The sequence below is a fragment of the Paramisgurnus dabryanus genome, chromosome 24 (assembly GCF_030506205.2).
Source record: "Paramisgurnus dabryanus chromosome 24, PD_genome_1.1, whole genome shotgun sequence".
Taxonomy (NCBI): Eukaryota; Metazoa; Chordata; class Actinopteri; order Cypriniformes; family Cobitidae; genus Paramisgurnus; species Paramisgurnus dabryanus.
In genome coordinates, this window is record NC_133360.1 from 28,868,986 (window position 1) to 28,880,894 (window position 11,909).

Consider the following 11,909-nt stretch of genomic DNA (forward strand, 5'->3'; position numbering starts at 1 on the left):
TTACTGTGGGTACACACACCAGATGCGTTTGAGGCGTTAAATTTGCGTCTACCGCGCGTAGTTGGATGCTTGAACATTATGAGTGTACTCGCTTCATTCATGTGCGAAAGTCACGCGTGAAATTCTAGTCATCGAGACATTCACACGGAAATACGCCTCATGAGAGGGGCTTCTGTGACTCTGCTCGCTTCCTGTAATCACGTCACGACTAGAGCAAAAAAAAAGCTCAAAAAAAGCTCAATACACGCGCGAATGAGGCGGAATTGCGTCTGCTGCGCTAAACGCCTCATTCGCGCAGGGAGACCTTCAGGCACGTTTCAACGAGTCTTTACATTGACTTAACATTGAAATAACTCGAGCTTGAGGCCTCTACCGCAGCTGGTGTGAACGCAGCATTAGAGTACAAACAGATTGATCAGAAAACAAACCAATCGGAAACATTCTGATCTCTGTCAATCAGTGTGTAAAGGAGAGAGGGCGTGGCCTCCAAATAATCAAAATGGCAGGCATTAAATACAACAAACAGCATACAAATAAAAGCACCGTCGATAAAGAAAAGAGCATACTGTACATATCTACAAGACATTTTAAATGAACTTGTTGTGGCTTTATACTGCAGTTTGCATATATAATGATGAATATGTATAAAAATATATTGTCAAAATTAAATGGCTAGTAATTGAAGCGGTAATATGTCTATAGTGCAGTTAGGTAACAGATTAATTGGTGAACAAAAGAAATGGGATTGCTGTACAGCTATGGATGAATCATAACTGTAGAAAAATAGATAGTCTATTTATATCTTTACTCGTGTTAGTCACCAGACAGCTGGCAGTTTCATGTAAAATTGCATTGTAATGCTACAGTCAGACCTCCTCAACTCTTAAAACTGATCAAATTCTGATTTACTGTAAGTGGTAGATACTGACCATCTCTCTTACACTACCTGTTAGCTTAAAGCTCACTGTAAATTATGAACACTGTTAAAACACAAATCGGCTCAATATTGATCTCATGTACACTTTAACGTCCAGGTAGTTCAGCCTGAACCCTATCCCTCATTTCCTGCTACAGTAAACGCTCGCCCAAGTTTCACTTAGCCGGACAGACAAAAAGCATTCATCCTCCTATCCTATTCCTGAGTAAGTCATTAACCCTTTAACCTCCCAATCTGATGGTGGATTTCAACCGTTCCCCTATGCGTTTAGCCGTCCCTGCGAGAATACAGAGTGCTTGAAATGAGCACTCCCATTTCCCCTGTCTTCTATTTCCCTTCATCAAGACTCTTAACCAATAAAGTCCAGAGGTCCCGTCCCACTCTTTCTTTAAGTACTACTTGGGAAAATGGAACTGTAAAGCAGCTTGCCATGGCAAAGAGCCCACAACACTCAGGTACACGCGTGCTTTCCGGAAAGGGCATCATTTGAGAAAGTGGGAGGTGGATATTGCATCTCATAAATATTGCTTCAGGGGAATCTCTCTATGGAGCCGGAGCACATCCGTGCTCAGGGTTTTGATTTTATAAGAATATTTAGCTACGCCACACCGTTACTGATTAAAATGGAAGGTGGCAGCCATTCTGTTTGGGAAAAACAGGTGTTTGATACACACGTCGAATTGATTACATCCCAAAAATCACCAAAGATGTCGTCAGGAAATTGTTACCATCTGAAATCAGTTAATTACTTAAAAAGCTCACCGGGCTCCTCTAATAAAGCTTTATTGTGTATACGATTTTATTTCTCCTTGGCTAACTTTCAAATGGATGGCAATTTCACACCACTTCAACCAAACAATTTGCTTCACACTTCTTCATTAGGTCGTCCTCCAGTTGTTATGTTGACAAGCTGCCGAAACCTTTCGAAAACTGCGAAATTAGATTAGACAGCATCAAGAACTGGTATTATATTCAGGGTACGATTATCATATAATTGGAATAATTAAAAAATGTAAAAACACATACAGGGGGTTTCTTCAAAATATTTCCTGTTGTGTTTTATAAATCCTATAAAGTCCTGAGGGGTTGGAATGACATGAAGGTAAATAATAACCGAATTAATGGGCCACTGTTTCTTTTATGTATTTTTCCCAAGCTTGCAGCACTGAGAGAAACCTAAAAATTAATTGAAGGACGTTGTTAGTTAGGGGGATTCAGGGGAAAATTTCTCATACTAATTAACATGCGTCTGTGTTTCAATTAACAATGACCTCAATCTCTCAGAAAGCAAAAAAAAATAAGGGGACGATTGTTCGTAACCGTGGGCTGTGTTCCACTCGTTCCCCCACTAAAACGCAGAAAACAATATCTGTATTCTATCTCGATGAATGGACTGTTCTGTTAAAAATTATACACAGAGCAAGCCTGTAAACATACACCATCCTCACTAACAGTCAATATCAAGTCAAATCCATGCATCTTTTTTCTTTTTATTCAGATGACAATGCGTTCCTTACCCTCGTTTTGCAATGGGTCAAACCCGTCGCTCGAGTTTTCAAAAATCAGTTTGCTTTTTGATTGCAACCCAGCCAGCTGGCTTTGAAAGCAATGAGAATTGAAAAAATAATATGCGTCTCGAAATTTATCTGCGCTCTAAATTGCAGCGCCTTTCTTCCAAAGAAATGTTTCAAAAAAGTTGGAGCGCAACATTGACAGGCGGAGGGAGGGGGGTGCTGTGACATTGATGGGAGCAGATTTTCGACTGAAGCAGAGATGAGTGTCAAACAACGTGCAACGGAGAAGCGCTTCTAAGTTTAGATACAGTCTCTAGACAAAAGCAACAACCTTGGCGTTTCGTTTGATGCTGGCTGATAATAGAAGATGGCAAAACAGTGAGACGATATGTGCTCAGGGTTTGCATTCAAAAATGTATGTTTTTGCTTCCTTTCGGAGAAACGAAGAAACAGTGTTGTTTTCAGAGTAGAAGAATTAGCAGGTTAAAGCCAAAGCTAACCTGTCCTATTTCTACATTTTAAAGCAATCGTACATCTGTGAAATACTACAACTGGTAAAATTGAAATGACATAAATGTATATTATTATATGTGTAGTCTTGTACTTTATTTGCTTCTGTTTAAACTTTTAATGATTATCCAATCAGAATAACAAAAAAAGAAATTGCAGTGGTGATAAAAAAGAACTGAAATCAGATTTTGATTTGTTGGATATGTTAATGTAGCCGACAGCTGCATATAGTTTGGCGTCTCTCAATATTAACTTAAAATATGGATAAATGTAACCAACTGGATATAAACTAATGCAAATTGGTTGTAATAATCATGACATTAAACATTTGGGTTGAATTTATCTGTGTGTATTTTTGTATGAGGTACTATACTAATATTAGCGTCTGTCAGCCTGGATGACAAACTTAGGTTTCTGTTGTTGTTTCTCTGCTTATGCAGCATCTAGTCAGCAAATTAATTCCTACATAATGATATGAAACAATGGAGACACTCGGAAAAACTATTGGCATGGATTTTTTGCCGATAGCCGATTGTTCAACCAAAGAACTATCGGTGCCGATTAATCGGTCTCCCCCTAATTTAAATCTTAGTTACTGGCAAACACTGGCAAACTACAGCAAAATTTTATACCATGCATACCACTACAATTTATCAATATGTAAGTCTAAAAGAATACTAAAGCATCAACTTGATGTTGCATAAAGAAAAATATTAAAAATAAAAAAATATTAGGGATGCACCGATACCACTTTTTTGGAATACGAGTACGAGTACAAGTACTTGCATTTCAGTACTTGCCGATACCGAGTACTTAATAAAAAAACATGATTTAAATTTACAGGTAACAGCTTTAGTCATATAATTTAACAAAAAAAAAGGACTAGTTTTCCAGTTTGTTGTAAACTCTGCCTCTTTGGACAACACACGAGGCATTAACCCCTTACACGCCGCTCAAACATAGACATTTCTCAGACCGTGGTATCGATTCCAGGTATCGGGGGACTTTTAACGAGTACGAGTACTTTAGAAAATGTGGTATCGAGGCCGATATCCGATACCAGTATCGGTATCGGTGCATCCCTAAAAAATATATATATAAATATTGTAAATTCAGAGAGTATTTTCAACACAATAGTTATATTTACAGTATCTATTTAGAATATGTTTTCAAAATATTTTGGCCAGAAACCGTTCTAAAATAAATTCATCATACTTCACGAGAAAAAGAGATTCCAATGGGTCTCAAGACGAAAAAAAATTCTTTAAATCAGGAAAATGTCATCTGTCAAAAATAAACTACAGTGCACGTGCTAGCCATAAATGTACCAGACAGGAAAAACATACTTGTGTGATGTGTGACAGATTTAGCTTTAGAGAATCACTATAGGAGCAAAGTCTGGTGGAATAGTTGTCTCAGCACCTTACACATTCTCAAAAGACAGCACATTTTCTGTCTGGATGTAATTTGTTTACCTCACAAGACAGGCTTTAAGCCATTATTACACTATCAATCTGTCAATAAGCTCTGAACTTGAAGGAACAGTTCACCAAAATAAGAATATTGTGTTGTTTACGAACTCTCCAAACCCATATGATGCGAAGAGAAAAACCTCAAGTATAACAGTACAGAGTTGAGAACTAGAGGTAGACCGATTAATCGGTTTTGGCAATTAATCGGCACAGATAGTTCATTGGTGGAACAATCGGCTATCTGCAAAAAATCCATGCTTCATATCATTATGAAGTAATTTATTTGCTGAATAGATGAGGAAGAACAACAGGAACCTAAGTTTTGATTAGATAATCATTAAGTGCTAAAACAGAGCCAAATAAAGTACAAGACTATAGACATAAAGATAATAGACATTTATGTCATTTCAATTTTACCAGTGGGAGTATTTTACTTCAATTCTTATTGATATATTTTTATTCATACATTTATTTAAACGTTTTCATGGTTCAGTGCTGCTGTTTTATTCTTTTTGTAATACATTTAAACACTGTTTTACTTTGAGCGTTATGTTTGATTTTTTATCCAGTATCCGTTTTAAAAACCATCGGTGATTAATCGGTTATCTGCAAGCAGGGACCAACTTAGTTATCGGTATCAGTCGACCTCTAGTGAGCACATCTATAAGTCTCAAAATGTTTAAACTTATTATATTAATTAAATATATAATGTTATTTTATTATTATATTACACTTTAAATTATTTAATAATACATATGACTTAAAGCTGTTATCGGTATCATTTGCCTCTATATCGCCATCTCAGTTTGAGGCATACAATCGCAAGTTACTTTAAAACTAGTATATTTCTGTGGGTTCAGATGTCAAATAACGTCAGAATGACATTTCTCAAAAATTGTACCCAACGTTTCATATAGGGGTGTAAATTGGACAGTTCATTACGATGTAAAACAATATCGATTTTCTCCGCCAGCAATACAATTTTTGTCGATACGTTAAAAGCTTTTTTTGATGTGATTACGGTTTGATTAATTTATCAATATTTTTATATTGTGTGCCTAGTTAAGCAGTTACATTTTTACTTACAAATGCAACCAAAATATATCTACGTTTTGCATTAACAGTATCACGTTCAGTGCTAAACACACGCTCGTCTTCTCTTTTGCTGTGTTTTCGCTGCTACAACCGTTATATATATATATATTTTTAAGTCAAAAGATTTAAGATGCTTGGTTGTACTTCCATGGTACTTGTATGTCATTTTGTCAGATATTGTTATAGTAAAGTGACATTGAAAGACAAAGCTTGATCAAAAAAATCTCCCAGGAAATAAAACGAAAAGACATGGTGAGTAAATCATACCAATATTATTTCACATCAGAAAAATTAAAGGTCTTATAAATCTCATATAAAAAAAGAAAGTCCCTCTCAGTCCACTAATGGTTTTGATAGCTAGAGGTCATGCTCCAGGCCCGGGGCCACATTTACTGATGCCACTGTACAAGCAAACAATCGATATCAACTCCGGTCTTTTCTCAAGCAGAATCCATGCACCGTCTCCGTATACCCGAAAGGACCCTGTGCCTCAAGCTCAGCTGTAGCAAATAAACAGCAGAAACAAGAGGAATATTAGCAAGAATCACCTGCGTGTCACAAGGATAAACTTAGCATCCTCCGAGTGAGCTCGTGTTCTTATCTTAAATGCTGGATTCCTCACAGATGCCTGCAGCGAGGCAGTGTTTTTTGGGTGGTTGGGGGAGCTGTGTTGTTTTGTGGGGCTAAAAATAGTGCCGTGGATCAGAATGTAGAGGGGAATACGGCCTCGTGCAGATTAAACTGCTGTTAATCGCCTGTATGCGATGGAGCAGGGGGCCATAATGCCATTGTGTATTGTGTGTGTCGCTTAAACGTGGCAAACTTCATTTATGTTTAGCTTTGGCTCTGTTGTGAATATTAAAACGTCGTTTTTCTTTTCCATGTCATTCATCACTTTTTCCATCTCTTCTCATTTCCTCAACCAGAGAGAGGCAATTTGTTTTTCTATAAACATGTTTTGAGGAAATATCGGTTTGAGGGGTCTTGAGCTGACAGGGGACTTAATCAAAGAACCAAAGCTAATGTGCTTTGCTGCAGATCTGTCAAAATCTTAATGGCAACAATTACAAAGCAACCTACATTTTCTAAACACACATAAACTTGACTTAAAAAACGAAATTTATGCAAAATATCAAACAGTACTTTAAATAAAGACACGATGATACTGAAGTCAGAATTAAATGTACTCGTTTTGAAGGGGCACATCAGGGTAACGTTCTTAAACACGCCAGAGCCAACACGTCCCGGTACACACTACTATTAATATCCAAAGTTAACTTCAAAGGTTTGTACAGACAGTCAAAACAGCGACAACAAAGATCTCTATTCAGTGATTCAGGCAACAAGAATTAGCTAGTCACATGCAACACAGAAAATGTCATGAGCACAATGAGGGTTTTCATACTGTAAATAAGTTATGCTGGTGCCATACAGCTTTGGGTTTAAAACTGAGAACAAACTAAATAACTAATCTAAAAGAATTAATATATGGATGTAAGGGACTATGATCAAATATTTTACAAAGTTTAACAGATCTATATACAAATGTATAGGGCTGTCACAATGATTAAATAATCGTCTCATCGCAATCGTTTGACCTCATCGCAATGATTTCAGATCACCACAATGATTGCATATCTCTCTAAAAAACACAAGGGGGAGCTGCAGCGCCTGAATAAACGAGACAGTATCTAATGGTGCTCCTTGACTCACAGTGTAACGCAATACATTGCCATTTAAATAGCATTTAAAAACTTTAATAAGCAGTATGAACAACAGTAATTCCAAATTTTGGGAAGTGAAGGATGCTATTCTTAAGGATCTGTAAGAAATTGATTTTTTTTGCAGCCACTACAGACATGTGGTCCAGTACTAATCTGCCCTACAAAGGCAAAGGCAGTAACTTTGTTTCTGGTCAAAAATTACTTATTGACATTTTTGAGACATTCAAGACCTCCTTTATTATTTGCATTGGTATCTTGAGTCAATTTTATGTTTTTTCGAGAAAATAAAAATAAAGAAGAAATTAACTGACACATGAAACCCACTATAAGTCTAAACTTTAAAGTCATTTTTCTCAGTTTCACACTCTAGCGAGTTAAGGTCTTTTGCCTTTGTAGGGCAGTAATATGACCTTTGTAGGTTTGGCTTCTATTTAAGGCCTTTTCTGGTATAGTCAGTTTATTTTGATTGCATTTATATTTTTAGTTATTTTTTAGACACTATTCTATATTTTAAAATGTTCAGTTTTTGAAAGATATATTAATTAAGTAATTACTTTTTTAAATATGTGTCTTAATATATTACTGCCAGGTAAACCTTGCCAATACCCTACGCATGATGCACATTCACATGACGCAATGAACACATATTTTGACATGACGAGCAACACCAATGACGCACCAGATAGATAGATAGATAGATAGATAGATAGATAGATAGATAGATAGATAGATAGATAGATAGATAGATAGATAGATAGATAGATATTTAATTAATTACAGTGATGCTCAGTCATTCAGTCACTGACTCATGCAAATGAGTATTGCTCCAATGTGAGGGTTTGTGTCTTGGTCAAACTAATTGATTACAGGATCCAAAATCAAATCAGATGTCCACGAGGAGACATCAACCCATCCGGCCACCTGTACAGTACACTGTAAACTTTTGACCTGCTTTACATAAATTTAGTTCAAAATGTAAAGGGTTTCATTATCTAATGTTCTGTCATTACCTAATTCAACTAGGTTTTCCTGCTAAAAAAAAGAGAAACCAAAATACTGATCTGAACCTACTGTACTTCATATACATCAATGAGAACTCGAGAACCCTCAACAACAACAAAAAAATGTTATTGTACTCTTGCACCTTTATTTTGATTGTAAAGTCTTCTGAAACCCTAAATCACTGCTAAGGATTTGCTTACTTTGCATTGGTTTAACCAAAACTAACCAAGCTTCCAAATACACAGTGAACAAATCTCATCCTCCAAAAAACTAAAACTAAATTGTACTCTTGCACCTTTATTTTGATTGTAAAGTCTTCTGAAACCCTAAATCACTGCTAAGGATTTGCTTACTTTGCATTGGTTTAACCAAAACTAACCAAGCTTCCAAATACACAGTGAACAAATCTCATCCTCCAAAAAACTAAAACTAAATTGTACTCTTGCACCTTTATTTTGATTGTAAAGTCTTCTGAAACCCTAAATCACTGCTAAGGTTTGTACTTTACATTATCTTAACCAGAACTAACCAAGCATCCAAATACACAGTGAACAAATCTAATCCTCATCATAACATGCGCACCGCGAAGAAGGCATGTTGTTTCTGTAATGATGTTAAATGTTAAACCCTCCATTAAGATGTAAACTTGACAGTTTGGTTCTAGATTAGTTGTTAAAGTTATAAAAATGGGTGCTGTGCTGAAACGGACCCGCACGCGATGCGAAACGCGTTTATTGCCATAACAACTGCAGCGGTTTCCTGCGGGATATCAGCGCGTGTCAGCTCTTACTTCTGACTGGATCGGACGCATTAGAAAAACCGACAGATACGAGGGGACGAAAACACATAGATGTTAAATATGAATAGCTTCTTACCTGTTAATAATGAAGTTGAATGCGCTGGTAACACGATGCGTAAGTAGATGATAGACACTATATATTCCCTGCTGATGTCCACATTGTCAGTGCCTGGCGCTTACTGTATGAGAAAATGCCGATGTCAGAGAGACTGAGAGAGAGAGAGAGAGAGAGAGAGAGAGAGAGAGAGAGAGAGAGAGGGGGGGGGGGGCAAAGGAGATAGCACCATCCTATCCAATTACAGCAGACAAATGAGGGTTAACAAAACAACAATGCACAGCCGTACACCGAGGACATCTAGCGCATTTGTTTCTGTTCAGCCACTGTCGATTCTTTTAGATGAATCTTAAGAATCGTCTGGCATTATCTCAACACATAATCTGACACGAGTATGGTGAACTGAGTGATGGAGAAATGACCGGAGAAAAAGATTTTATAGGGTGCAAAGATTTGATTCGACTAAAAGGCTAAATACGATTCAATTTAGAATCAATTCCGTACAAAGATTCGATTCGTTAAATGCGGCTATTCAATTCCGTACAAATATTCGATTAATTGAAAGTGGCTATACAATTCAATTTCGTACAAAGAATTCATTCGACTAAAATGCTTAAAGAAATACGATTAAATTTAGATTAAATTCTGTACAAATATTTGATATTCGTCTAAAGTGGCTATTCAATCTGTACAAAGATTTGATCAATCAATCTAAAGTGGCTATACAATTCAATTCCGTACAAAGATTCGATTCATTTAACGTGGCTATACAATTCAATTCCGTACAAAGAATTCATTCAACTTAAGTGCTTAAAGAAATACAATTCAATTTAGATTCAATTCCATACCAAGATTCGATTCGTCTAAAGTGGCTATTCAATCTGTACAAAGATTCGATTAATCTAAAGTGGCTATACAATTCAATTCCATACAAAGATTTGATTCATTTAACGTGGCTATTCAATTCAATTCTGTACAAAGAATTCATTCCACTAAAGTGCTTAAAGAAATACGATTCAATTTAGATTCAATTCTGTACCAAGATTCGATTCGTCTAAAGTGGCTATTCAATCCGTACAAAGATTCGATTAATCTAAAGTGGCTATACAATTTAATTCCGTACAAAGATTTGATTCATTCAACATGGCTATACAATTCAATTCTGTACAAAGAATTAATTTGACTAAAGTGCTTAAAGAAATACGATTTAATTTAGATTCAATTCCGTACAAAGATTTGATTCGTCTAAAGTGGCTATTCAATTCCGTACAAAGATTCAATTAATCTAAAGTGGCTGTACAGTTCAATTCTGTACAAAGAATCGATTCATCTAACGTGGCTGTACAATTCTATTCCGTACAAAGAATTCATTCGACTAAGAAATACGATTCAATTTTGTACAAAGATTTGATTCGTCTAAAGTGGCTATACAATTCAGTTCCGTACAAAGATTCGATTGATCTAAAGTGGCTATACAATTCAATTCCGTACAAATAATTCATTCGACTAAAGTGCTTAAAGAAATACGATTCAATTTAGATTCAATTCCGTACAAAGATTCAATTAATCTAAAGTGGCTGTACAGTTCAATTCTGTACAAAGAATCGATTCATCTAACGTGGCTGTACAATTCTATTCCGTACAAAGAATTCATTCGACTAAGAAATACGATTCAATTTTGTACAAAGATTTGATTCGTCTAAAGTGGCTTTACAATTCAGTTCCGTACAAAGATTCGATTGATCTAAAGTGGCTATACAATTCAATTCCGTACAAATAATTCATTCGACTAAAGTGCTTAAAGAAATACGATAAAATTTAGATTCAATTCCGTACAAAGATTCAATTAATCTAAAGTGGCTATAAAATTCAATTCCGTACAAAGAATTCATTCGATTAAAGTGCCTAAATTAATAAGATTAAATTTAGATTCAATTCCGTACAAAGATTCGAATCATCTAAAGTGGCTATACAATTCAATTTCGTACAAAGATTCGAATCATCTAAAGTGGCTATACAATTCAATTTTGTACAAAGATTCGAATCATCTAAAGTGGTTATACAATTCAATTCCGTCCAAAAAGACATTTTTGACAATAAAGTGCAATTTCATAACAAAAAAAATGTATTAGATTAGATTGACCAAAAAATCTAGAGTTTAAAGATCAATCGTAGCAGTAGGTCATTCTGTAATTATTTTTAGAATAAACAAAAAGGAGACACACATTTATGGTATGACCTTTAGAATTTCTTACCAGAAAAGAATAAGAATAATTTATTGGTGATATAATTGCATTGTAGATTTTTATGGATTTTTTTTCCAAATAGTTATATTTGTAATTATTTTAATGATTTGGTACTCATTGCTGGTACTTCTGAATTGACACGAACTAATTCAGACAACACATATTCATGATTTTCAGCTTTTTACAGAAAATATTTCATTGGCATTTTATGGCAAATTTTAATATAAATAAAAATATAAGCATTTGTTAAAATAATGACTTTGGTGCCGATGTTATTTATTATTCATTCACCCATATGTTTTGCAGATCAGTACTTTAAAATAAAATATATAAGAACATAAATGAACTTTCAGAATATATTTTATTAACTGATTTATTTTATAATACGCTGCTATTTGTTTGTCAAAGTTATTTATGAAAAACTTATTGAGACTTAAACCTTACGGCAAAAACTATACTGAGTGATGAGTTTCTTATCTCATCTCATTTTGAGCCAATTTAATTACTTTGTAGCTCATTTGCTTGCTGAATAATCCTGATTTTATAGACATTATA

The 11,909-nt window shown here is 35.2% G+C and overlaps 1 protein-coding gene across 5 annotated transcripts in view; it reads right to left on the minus strand.

Moving 5' to 3' along the window:
* pcbp4 (poly(rC) binding protein 4) overlaps positions 1-9,281 on the minus strand; it is a 91,336-nt gene extending 82,055 nt beyond the window's left edge. For all 5 annotated transcript variants that reach the window (XM_065259830.1, XM_065259829.1, XM_065259828.1 and 2 more), the window contains exon 1: positions 9,130-9,281. The gene's annotated coding sequence lies outside the window, so the exon portion shown is untranslated. The remainder of the gene's footprint in view (positions 1-9,129) is intronic.
* Between the last annotated feature and the right edge of the window lie 2,628 nt (positions 9,282-11,909).